Below are 13060 nucleotides of genomic sequence, written 5' to 3' on the forward strand. Positions count from 1 at the left end.
TCTTTATGCTTATTGCTAAAACCCTCAGCCAAACCTGGCCATCTGTCATCTCACCTCTCCATAGAAAATGGTGCTGCTGCAGTCATCTTTTATCTATTTGATCATGTCTTCTTCCTACCATGTCTTATCACAGCAAATTCAAGCATCACATTTATGGTTCTGCCCAGACTCATTCCATCTACAGTCTCTGTGCTCATTTCTTCCTCGTCCCCATCTTCTCTAATTTAGCTCTGTTTACTGCCCCCTCCCCCGTTTCCTTTCTCATGTATAACTTTTCACTCTCTCATGCGATTCCGTAAACTTGCAACAGCCTTCCATTTCTTGTCCACCTACCACCTCTACCTCCAAATCTTTAAAACTCCAGGCATTCTACCTTGGTTTCCTCAATACAGGGTTCTATGCCCTCATGAACATACTAATCGCTTGTGTTGCGTATGCATTATACTACAAATATTATCTTCCCACTTAAAGCCACAATACAATACCTGTAGATTTCATACTCTTAATAGATTGTCATAAATTCATGATTAAAAGCTAACTATTTAACTTTTTAATGTAACAAACTAATAAGGATTGGGTATTTCCCATTTCTATCGTACTGTTGATATAATAATCTTGGTGGCTTTCATCGGAGAGACTCAAAATGTTTTAAAATCTATTTCAGAAGATAAGTAATTTGCCTAAGTCACGCAGCAAGCTGCTGACAGTCAGGAATTGAATCTAGATATAACTCCTATTCTTCTGCTTTAACCACTAGATAAGCTATCAGTCTGGTGGAAATTAACTATTTGAAAAACTGCTTGGCTAATTTCCAAAACTACCTCTTGCCCAGTAGTTTGGGATTACTGGGAGGACAGATACATAAAGATATCTAGAGCTGGAAATTGGTAGAGGGGGAGAGAAACTTTGTTTTTCAGGAAGACTCCTTCAGGACATTGAGAACACTTTGGCGGTAAGAGTCATCCGATTTCACAGAGCAGTTGTCTGCTTCAATATATCTCAGAAATTCTTGTTTAGCTGATAATTTTCTTGTGTAAAACTGATTCTATTGCTTTTTCATGAGAGCTTATTTTGGCTTTTGCTCTTGCTCAGGTGGCTTGTCCTATAAACACATGTACCGGGCAATACGCCAGAGGAAATAACCTCCCTTTTTACGTAGGTGTGGTCAGCAGCATTCCAACCTCTTGTACTATTTAGTGTTGGTTTTTGGGATGAGGTTTTCAAAAGCACTCAGTGTTGGGCTAACTCTGCTCCCACTGAAGTGAACAGTATTGACTTCAATGGGAGCAGAATTAGACTACCACGGAGTGCTTTTGAAAAAGCCAAACCCTAGTGTTTGGAAATGGTTCATTAGGATGGATATTTTGCTGGTCTTGTATTACTGTCAATCTAAAAATGTAGCACACCTAGAAATTCTTCAAAATATTTTCAGAGAGAGAGGTCAAAATTCCGTATTTAATACTTTTCAGCAGAGAACAATATGGCTCTGATTTTGTCAGCAGGCAAAAGTAATTAGGTTATTTTTCTTCTTAGCTCTTATGGCATTGTATTGTCTCCAGGTGCTATTTTGTTACATTTTGCTGTATTCAGTGACCTGCAGAGGCAGCTATTATCTAACTGACTTTGGTGTCTAGTTTCTGGCTATTGGTTCCATTTGAACTGCAGTTTATTTGGAAGTTTAGCCTGGATCTCAAAATAAATGTATTTTAAAGCTAGTGACCAGATAGCTGAAATAGCCGACGATAATGCAGGCTCCCGTTCCCTTCATAGCAAAGGGTTATTGGAGGTGTGTGACAGGAAAGCTTTTCCGTCACATTGGCTCTAGGAGTATTAATACTCACAACTCTCTCCCCCATCCACATCCCACCCCGAGTAGTGCTGTTAGGAAGAAAACCAACATGATTGAAAGTCCCCATAAAATTCAGCTCCGCAATTGCGGATATGACTGAACTGTGCATGCCCAGAGTTAATATCTAATGCTGTCAATCAGCCAGTATTTACAAGTGCTAAATCATTTAAAAAAAATAGCAAAAGACAGTCCGTGCTTCTATTCTGTTCTCTGGGAAAAGGGTGCTCCCTTAACTTTGTCCCCACCTAGTTTTCACTGAAAGATAAAGTGGCTGAAATGTGAGCCATCTTCTCCCATTCTGTACAGAAGACTATGCAGCAGTCATATTTAATCACTCTTTTTGGCACCATTGAAAGTTATCCATTCCAAATATATAAGGCACCCTTTCATATCTTTGAAAATCATAGCCTCAAAATCCCCACAACCGTAAGATTATCTACTCCTTTTCTTTTTTACCCCCCGAGGAAAAAGCCTGCATGAATCTTGGATGTCAACATAATCATGCACTATCAGACTAGTGCAGTGGATTAGTTGAGGTGTGTAGCTGAGGGCCTGTGACTGGGAATACCTTGCCTGCAGCTCCACGATGTTTAAATCTGAGTGCATGTGTTATCACAGATGCTGCATGGTCACAACTTTCAGGTAACACACAAAGAGGGGCAAGTTTCCATTGGGGTCCAAAACAGGGCTTTTTTTAGATAATAACCAATGTCCCATGTACCAGGTGACTAGTCTGACCTAAATTCTGCATCAAAGCCTCTAGGTTCTGTGGCCCAGTAAAACAGGTTGCTGTAGATGGAACTAGAGAATGTCTTACTAATTTTTCTTTTTAAAAAAAAATTACCTGTTTTACCATTCTGAGAAGGGCAGACACACAATTTTATCTAGCTCAACTGCATACTAGAAGATAAAATGAGAAAACATGTATGTTATAGTGATTTTAACTAAATTATGTCAACGAAATGTGTGTGTTAAACCCAATTATTTCAGCCTGAAAAACAGAAAAGGATAATGAGCTAATTCTCTTCTTCAGTTTAATTTCACTGTACATGAAAGCACAAGCAGATCCAAATTTAGTGCCTAAAAAATTACTGAAGCAAGTGGCTTAATAAGATGGCTTTTAATGAAGCTTTTCCTATCGACGATGGCCTCTCTCATTATCACAGTTTTCTACTCACAAGAAGCCAACCTGCACTTTTACAAATAAATCAATATCCACAAATAAATTGGTAATCCAATTTGTTTAGCACAGATCTAGACATTTCATTTCTTAATTCCTTGTAGTGTGATATAAACCAGAGAAATAAAACCCCTCTCCATCCCTCAGCAACTTCTATTAGCATTTCTAAATGATATGCAAAATGTATCATGATCCTAATGAACAGCAGTAGTACAAGGACACAACCCCCTGTGTGACTGCTTTAGGCCGTTTATCAAACATAAGAAAAGTAAGCTCTTAACACATCATACACACAGAAAAATACATAGACAGATGTTGTCATCATAATGATCAGCATAGGAGTCAGTCTGTCAGATCAAGAGACTAATTGGTCTCCAGCGATATAATTTTTGCTTGTTTGCATGATCTGTTTTAACACATTCATAAAACGTTAATAACATTCTCTATTAACCATGTCATGAAACACTTCAGTCTGACTTACCCACGGGTTTTAACTGTGTGTCAATTATATTACTTACAGGGATTGCTTTGTAAAGAATTACAGTTCATTTTTAATTGTGTATACATTATCAAAAACATTTTAACAATTCCTGTCTGTTTTGAGGAGGAAATGTGTGCAGTTATGTAGATAGAAGAAATGAGTTTGTCACACTAGTAAAACATATCTGAGTTTAAAAGAAAAGCATTTTAGGTCATTTTAAAGAGGCATTTATAGCTCCCTCTGAACCCTGTAAAACTGGACTCATGCTAATTAACAAGGCTTCTTTACAGATATAATTTACTCTTGGCTCTGCAACTCATGAATAAAGCTGCTGTTCCAAACTCACAGAGAGAGAACATTTATACCACATCAACATATATTCCATATATATCCATCCATCTATATATATTATATATATATATATACACACACACACCCCCTAAAAATTTCTGTGTGTATATATGTAATACTGGCCCCACGAAATCAAAGAGATTTCAACCTTGCATGTGTTTTTTTTTTTCTTGAAAATTCTGTAGTTTATAATGAGTCTGCCCCTCAGATTACTTGAAGTGACACCCAACAGTTTAAAATACAACACTATTAAGACATCAGCCACCACATAAAACATTAAGTATCGAATGTGAAATTAAAGTGATATGGGTTGGGAAAGAAGCTGACCAATTCAAACGTGAAATATCTTTGTAGGGAAGAGGAATGTTTTCAACTGCTTTTTGTAAGTGGAAAGCGTGATCTGAGGATGCAAGGAAGCCACTTCCACACACTGTAGGAATCGAGCATTCTCCTGTCCACAAGAGGTGCAGCAGCAGGACTCCTGCTGGAGCGTAGAAACAGTGTATTTATACATGAAGACCAAATATTTAAGCAGTAAGAAAGGGTAGACCAAGAAAACCATAGCGTTAAATGTACAGCATGCAGAATACTTTCTCTGGGCTTCTGTTGGTACTTGGACATGCAGTATATACTGATTTGATTTCAGTGATAGGACGTCAACAAGTGTGAAACTATGGCATGGATATTACTGACGACAGGTTATATTTGAGAGTATTGACCAGTGCTAAAAGTTATTTCCAACATTTCCCAACATTCTTTGCAACTGGAACAATTTCATTTGTCTTTCTCCTATGTAGTATCTGAGGGTCTGTATTTTCACTTGACTGTTTTCCACTTCTGTAATTTGGTTCCTCTCTCTCTCTCTCTCACATACAGTAGGTTAGTCAGGTCCCATTAAAAATGCCATTAAAACTTTTGCCAGTAAAGTAATGTCAGTGAGAGGTTTGACTTTGCAAGACATTTTTAAACTGGCAAAAACCCTAGCATAGATTCAGTTATATTGCCAAAAATAGTGCTTTTGTCAGTATAAATCAGTATATATTGTTAATTTGGGGAACGGGTATAAGCTATACTGGCAGAAAAACTCTTTTGCCGGTATAAACTGTGTCTACACAAGGAGGATGCGTCAGTATAGCTATATCAGCAAACCTTTTTTAGGATTAACTAGGCCAAAAAGACCAAAATGTAGTTAAAATAAATGACTCATAAAAATTGTATTTCTTCCCCTTCTGTTGTCTACATAACATTCTGGAAATATGCAATGAGAAAAAGCTTTGGTCTCCATGAGTAAGAGTCTATTGTGTGGAAAGACTTATGTGACTAAATGAAGAATCACAACATGTAAAGGAATGCATTGCCAACAGAAAAAAAAACAAACTACCACCACTTAGAAGTCAGTAGCTAAAGTTGTTCAAGACACACAAAACTTCTGATAACTAAATGTTCTTTCAGGTTTAAGCTCTTAAATGGCGATAGGATCAACATATATTATATCGGCAAATTTGGCCAAACTCACTGTACTCATTTACATTGGTAAAACCCAGGTTGAGAATATGTTGGTTTGCAGTTCAGACAAGTCCAAACCTTCCTATGGGTGCTTATTAATGCAACTAATAGTGGTGGTGGTGTTGGTAACAAGTAAATCAATTTGGAAAAATTTGCAACATGGTGCATCTCCAAATTTCAACTTTAGAGCTTTGTAGAAATATTTGCTCTTGTGAAAGAATTTTTTTAAAGCAGTTTCAAAAACACCGTCAAAAAGTTCTGGCTTTTCAATGAAAAACATGTTTTCCTAAGGAAGAAGCAAAATCAAAGGTTGTTTTCCATAAACCAAAGGTCATCTGAGAGCTTTTCCTCTTTTCAGTCTCAGAATTGACTTCTTAAATCGTAAGCCAAAAAATATTGCACCTTTTGCAGGGGCAAGGGAGGAGAGAGGATTTTTTTTGGCACTATTTTCACAAAATTTCACTTCTCTAGCTCTATGACCTAGAAAACACCCGTGAAACAAAACTGTACCTATTATACAAAAGTATACACACACTTTGGACAAAGACTAATGAGAGAAATGAAAGATAAAGTGAAGCAAAATAATAGAATCAATCTTGTGATCAGTTTCAATACAAATGCTTTTATAATATAATAAACTGAATGTGTCAATCAGTGGATTTTTAAAAAATGGCCGCCATATAGCACAGGTATTGAAAGTAAGAAGTCTATGTTAGTATTGAATATGTTGATAATTAAGGTGTCAGGCCCATAAAAGGTCTAATTGTCAAGTGTCTCATTCACTATTTTCCCTTGCTTGTAGAACTATTTTATACAATAAATTTAGTGTTGCTCAGCACAACTGCAAGACAAAGTTAATTGTCTCATCACTACACACACATTCATTCTGGCTGTCTTTTCATAGTACACTAGATCACAAGGGCATGGAAATATAAAACAAGCAACTACCTATGTTTAAGGCAACTTATGTCACATTGACAACTCCCTGCCGATGGTCTTGGTACAGCAGTAGGCGATAACTAATCAAACTCTCAGTAGATCAGATTATTTCTCATTTAGTGACTCTCTTTTAGTGACTACTCTTATGTCAATGCACCAGAGAATTATGCAACAGTTCAGTAGGGTTAATAGCAGAGCTAGGCAAATAAGTGATTTTTCATTTTGGTAGGTGATCAGGAAAAAAATAAAATAAAATTCATTTGGGGTTGACCAGAAATAATATTTTTGATTTTTCTTGCCAAAACAAAATACCTAACACATTGCTGAGGATGAAATGATGTCTTTCTTTCAACCAGAAACGAAATATTGTTCGGGTGTTTTTTTTTTTTTTTTTTTAATGTTTTTAACTTCGGTACCGGGCAAAATGGTTGAAACTGTACTAAAGAACAGAATTGTCAGACGCATAGCTGAAAATGATTGGTTGGGGAAGAGTCAACATGGTTTTTGTAAAGGGAAATCATGCTTCACTAATCTACTAGAATTCTTTGAAGGTGTCAATAAACATGTGAACAAAGGTGATCCAGTGGATACAGTGTACTTAGATTTTCAGAAAGCCTTTGACAAGGTCCCTCACCGAAGGCTCTTAAGCAAAGTAAGATGCCATGGGATAAGAGGGAAGGTCCATTCATGGATCAGTAACTGGTTAAAAGACAGGAAACAAAGGGTAGGAATAAATGGTCAGTTTTCAGAATGGTGAGAGGTAAATAGTGGAGTCCCCCAGGGGTCTGTACTGGGACCAGTCCTATTCAACATACTCATAAATGTCTGGAAAAAGAGGTAAACAGTGAGGTGGCAAAATCTGCAGAGGATACAAAACTCCTCAAGATTGCAGTTTGCTTTGGACTAAACTAAGGGTTACAAAGGGATCTCACAAAACTGGGTAAGTGGGTGACTGGGCAGCAAAATGGCAGATGAAATTCAATGTTGATAAATGCAAAATAATGCACATTGGAAAATATAATCCCAACTACACCTATAAAATGCTGGGGTCAAAATGAGCTGTTCCCACTCAAGAAAGATCTTGGAGTCACTGTGGACAGTTCTCTGAAACCATCCACTGCATGTGCAGTGGCAAGAAAGCGAACAGAATGCAGGGAACCATTAAGAAAAGGGATAGATAATAGGACAGAGAATATCATATTGTCTCTCTATAAATCCATGGCACGCCCACACCTTGAATACTGCATACAGATGTGGTCGCCCCATCTCAAAAAAGATATATTGGAATTGGAAAAGGTTCAGAAAAGGGCAACAACAATGATTAGGGCTATGGAACAGCTTTTGTATGAGAAGAAATTAATAAGACTGGGACTTTTCAGCTTGGAAAAGAGACGACTAAGGGAGGATAGGAGAAGGGTCTATAAAATCATGATGGGTGTGGAGAAAGTAAATAAGGAAGTGTTATTTACTCCTTCTGAGAACACAAGAACTCAGGATCACCAAATGAAATTTAATAGGCAGCAGATTTAAAACAAACATAAAGAAGTATTTCTTCACACAGCGCACAGTCAACCTGTGGAACTCTTTGCCAGAGGATGTTGTGAAGGCCAAGACTATAGCAGGGTTAAAAGAAGAACTAGATAAATTCATGGAGGATAACCTCTGCTTGCCAGAAGCTGGGAATGGGTGACAGGGGATGGAACACTTGATAATTACCTGTTCTGTTTATTCCCTCTGAAACATCGGGCATTGGCCACGGTCAGAAGACAGGATACCGACCCAGTATGACTGTTCATATGTTCTTAAGTTAAATCTAGCTAAACTTCAAACAGCATTTCAAAAGAAAAAGTTGAAATCTTTTGTTTTGAAAATATTGAAATGAAACATTTTGACTTTTTCAGAATTCCCCCCTCCTTTTTTTGGGCCAAAATTATTTGCTATATTCAGAGTCAACACCAAACTACATTTTCTGGCCAATTAACTATTTGCCCACAAAAATGAGACCAGCTTTCTTTTAATAGAAGTACTGCATATAAATCCTCACAGTTATAGATCAAAATTCTGATTATAAACAGTAGCTATTACAAACATAAAAATATCAGAGGAGTTTGGAACCAGTATAATAATTTAGAGTGAAAAATCTATATTTCAGGCATCTGCTACAGAGGGGAAGGTTGGTCATTTGTGGTAAAGTCACTGAACTGGGACTCAGGAGATCTGCGTTCAGTTTCCAGCTCTGTCATAGATTTCCTAATTAAACTGTAACCTCATTAGGGCAGGGACTATTTATTATGATGTATTTGTATGGTGCCCAGCAAAATGGGGCCTTGTACTTAGTGGGGGGTCTCTAGTCTCTACCAGAATGCAAATAATTATAGGAGCCAAAAAAACAGAGGGAAAAGAATAAAAGGTAGAATGATAGTTCTGAACGTGTTCTGGAGGCATGATCTTGTAATTACTCACGTGCAACTAATTTATGCCACAAATGTAGATTTGTGGCATGAGTTAGTTGCACGTGAGTAATTACAAGTTAGTTGCATGTGAGTAATTACTCCGCAGGTTTTAACTGAAGGAACTTGAGCTAGGCCAGATGATATTATTGCTGGAATATAAATAGCTCAGGAAAATAGAAACTGAATTCAGAAAGTTACTGGACTATTGTAATATACAAATTCTCATGTTTCACAATTTGAAAGGCCCTTTCAAAATAAAGAATATACCAGTGTGTTTTAATAATTGTATACCGATTCCAAGAGGGAGTTAATTGGTTTGGAAATAATTGTGCTGCCTAACTGCTTTTGAAGCTTTAACCAGCTTGTCTGGTTAATAGAAACTCTGCAGGAATTTGACCTGGTGGTATACAGTGAAAGTTCACATCTTCTTACAATATCTAAAAGGTGACAAATACCCAGTTTCATATTCAATTCAATCAGTCATTTTATGAAAAACAAAAAAAGTACAATTTCACAGCAGTTCTAAGAGTTCTGACTTATTAATGGGTCATTTGTGAAGAGATGCCTAGTATTTCTGAATGCTAAGCCAAAGAAAAAAGTTTGAATATTTACATAGGGTCTGATTTCTTCTCCCATTTATACCAATATGAATCAGGCATAACAGCACTGAAGTTAGTGGGGTTACATGGGGTATACAATCATAAGAGAGAAAGATCTGGCTCATATTATTTATATATTTGAATATCATCTACCACTTGGCACCTTTCTCTGTTACAACTGTGATTCCATTTACTGTCATATTTAAAGTTTAGATGTTTAAGCTGAGCTCTGCACATGATGGAACTTAAACACCTGTACTGCAAGACGGCCCTCCATGCCCGTGGAGCAGAAGCCAGCATCTACCCCATAGAACTTCCAAAATGTCTTTGAATATAGTGGCAAACCTGCTATTTCTCTACTTTTGGTTGCGACTGCTAGGCTGGGTAAAGGAAAGAATCAGTATTAGCTTTATACTTCAGTAGATTTTATTGATGTAAACAGTTAAATTTATATGTCCACATTATCATTTAATAATTCAGTTTCAATTTAATTAATCTAGCTGAAGACTGTATCTAGAGAGGTAACACAGTACTGAACAGGTAGAATTTGGAAAGAAGCCCATTGTTTGATCGCTTTGGGACACTCTGCATTAACCTGATAATTTTTTTAAAAATCAGATTATGACTTATTTTTAAAAGGTTTTTCCAGTTTTCTTGCTTCTGTGTTATCCAATTTAAAAAGAAAGAGCTTTGATGTATCGCCAACAAAATTAAATACACTGTGAATTCATTTGGTCTTTACAAATCTTCTTTGGCAAAAGATTTGGAACTGTAGTCACATTTTCTTTTAATGTCTTTGATAGAGTGGTGTCATTTGAGACTTTATTTATTTACTTTATTTATTCACCACAACTGTATGCTTCATTTCTGAAGAACTCATGTCAACGGCTACATTTTAGACAAAGATGCCTCCTTCTGTGGGCAGCAAACTAATTCTATTTTGAATGGGGAACAGTTTATTTTTTGGTACAAGTATTGGAAATGCCATCTTGTTAACTAAAGGCTAGTCTACACTAGAAGCAGTATATCGGCGCTGTAGTACATCTGGTGAAGATGCTCTATGCCAACATGAGAGAGCTCTCCCGTCAGCATTATAACTCCACCTCTGTGAGAAGCGGTGGCTATGTCGGGGGTAGAAGCTTAGGTCGGTGTAACTTACGTCGCTCGGGTGGAGGGGTTTCCACAACCCTTAGCGACGTATATTATATCGACATAAGTGGTAGTGTAGACAAGCCCTGAGTATCAGCAAACATTTTAAAGAAAAACATGGTAGATTTCATATAATCCTACTACCCTTCATAAAAGGTATGTGCTCCCACTTGTCAAACAGTATGCAGTCTAGGAATCTTCCTGGATTACTCTCACTCAAATTGTAACGGCAGTAAACCTCATCTTTGGCTGACTAAGGAGACTATATCCCATACTATCAGAAAAACACACTTGAGCATAGTAGTCCATGGGTTAATGGGAAATAAGGATCCAAATCCCCTAATGTGGCTTGGAAAACTCAACTTTTAGACTTGAAAATCAAGACTATGAGCAGGCCCAAATACTAACTCAAAGACAGTCTCTCCTCCTGTGACTTAGACTTCTGAGACAACTGCTATCTTGGGGGATGCTGAAACACTCAACAGAAGGATTAGACTATGAGGGGCTGAAGACAGAGTCTTTTCAAGGGACTATAATTGGCTAGGGAATCCTTTTTACTAGAGCTGAGGATGACCAGACATTCAGGCAAAATGCAGAGTGCTACTGCCTTCCCATAATGCTATACTGACATTAAAAAAATTACTTATTTGTCTGCTTTCTGAATGGGGATGAAAAGAGTAAAAGTGGAAGAATAAGATCTGTGAAGTCCCTAAGAATTCATCTTTGCTAGTGAAAAGATAGAGAAAATTGGAATACCGCCTCATTGGGATTCAGGCAGTGTTGCAAGTTCTTCAAGTGTAGTATCAACTACTGCACAATTCCAAATTACTTAAAGTAGGTAAATTTCTAAACATGCTAAAGTGGATGCATTTAAAATACAAAATGTTTATGGTAACTGGATGTTGTGTTTTTAGTCCAACAGCATTGTGAATGCTGGAGGAAAGTCACGTAGTTAAGGTTTGAGTTAATATACTTTCCATTGCACTGGTAAAATCACATCCACAGGTAGTTTAGTAAGACAGCAGATAGGAAAGGGGAGAAAGAAAAGATCACAATCAAGATTTTCTGCATACAAAATCTGAGGAAGGAAGTAATATGAGAGAGAGAGAGATGCAAAGACAGTATATATTGTGGATGTTCTCTAATGCTGTCTACATGAATCTTTGTGAAGAGATTGATTCATTTGACCAGTTTAAAGTCATTTCAAATGTTGAAAAAACAGATTCAATGCATACCTGATGCTTCCTTTCTGAACACTGTATTCTGCTGCCCATGTACTACAGATGTATACCTGTATGCATTACTCCTATTTAAGTATTTCCATTTTATCTCACTTGACATCAGACTGTTCCATGAAATCTGAAAGAGTTCTGTAGGTATCATTGTGCCAAATTTCAAACACTTCCCTAATGTTCACATAAAAACCCCAACTATAAGAACAAATTAATCTTCATTATTATTATTTGAATTGTGGCAGTAACCCAAGGCACCAGTCAGGCTTGCAATCCCACTTTATTAGATGCAATACAAATATGTAAGAATACACACCTCTTATTACAATCTAAAGGCTGTTCCTGCAAAGATTTATACCCAGGCTTAACTCTATGCCCTGCAGGTAGTTCCTTTAACTTTTGGATCTATGCAGCCCCAGGGCCTAATTTGTTCAGTTAAAAATGAATTTTCCTTGGTGATGATTTAGGCTTTACTGCACAGCTGAATATTGTGGTATTTACCAATAAAGAGCTGTACTATGAATTGAGTCTCACCTCTCTGAACCTGTCCTGAAATCATATGAAACTATTTAACAATTGTAATTATTAATTACATTATTGTAATTAAAGTTAATAAAGATGCATATTTGCAACGTGGTTCAAAGAACTAAAGCTGGGCAGAGAATAGTAATTTTGTTTCAGTGAGGATATTGATATTTCAAAATTTGGTTCGGTTCCACTTCAGAATGAATCCCTAACACCTGAAATTCTCTGCAATATGTAATTACTATTCTCCACTCTCTCTATTGGAGCCCAGACTCTGAGGCAGTTTGCCTGGTGGGCTTCCCTAGAGCTGAGTATGATCTATGATTCTATGAGTACCCTGGAAGGCCTGGGAGTCTGGCCGCTGAGGAACTAGAAGCCCAGAATACTGGGGTGCTGAGGAGGGAGGTGGGCAAGCTGGCAGGAAACCACACACCACTGGTTTCTGGTGGAATTTCACAGATACATGACACCATGGAACATTTCAATTTCAACAAATCAGCAAATCCCAACGATCAAATGCGTAATCAAAAATGTTATGATGAATTCTACAAACAATTTTAACTTTTGCGTTTCCTGAGTACTGAACCATGCAACTATAACATTCTGTTACTATAGTGTTTGTATGGAATTGTATGGGAGAGGACAGAGGGATTGGTGTAAAGCAAGGAATTACTAAAACTAGATGTTTCATAGATAAAAGTGAAAATTTACATGAGTGTAATTAAGCCTTTTTACTGCCAAGATGTGCCTCTCTCAGGCATATGCACTTCCAGCTGCCAGCACTATACATTTCATC

At 37.2% G+C, this 13060-nt stretch overlaps 1 protein-coding gene across 2 annotated transcripts in view; it reads right to left on the bottom strand.

Moving 5' to 3' along the window:
* Window positions 1–13060, bottom strand: part of STXBP6 (syntaxin binding protein 6) — a 221889-nt gene that overhangs the window by 12739 nt on the left and 196090 nt on the right. The gene's annotated exons all lie outside the window — the stretch shown is intronic.

The sequence above is a fragment of the Natator depressus genome, chromosome 6 (assembly GCF_965152275.1).
Source record: "Natator depressus isolate rNatDep1 chromosome 6, rNatDep2.hap1, whole genome shotgun sequence".
NCBI classification, from domain to species: Eukaryota; Metazoa; Chordata; order Testudines; family Cheloniidae; genus Natator; species Natator depressus.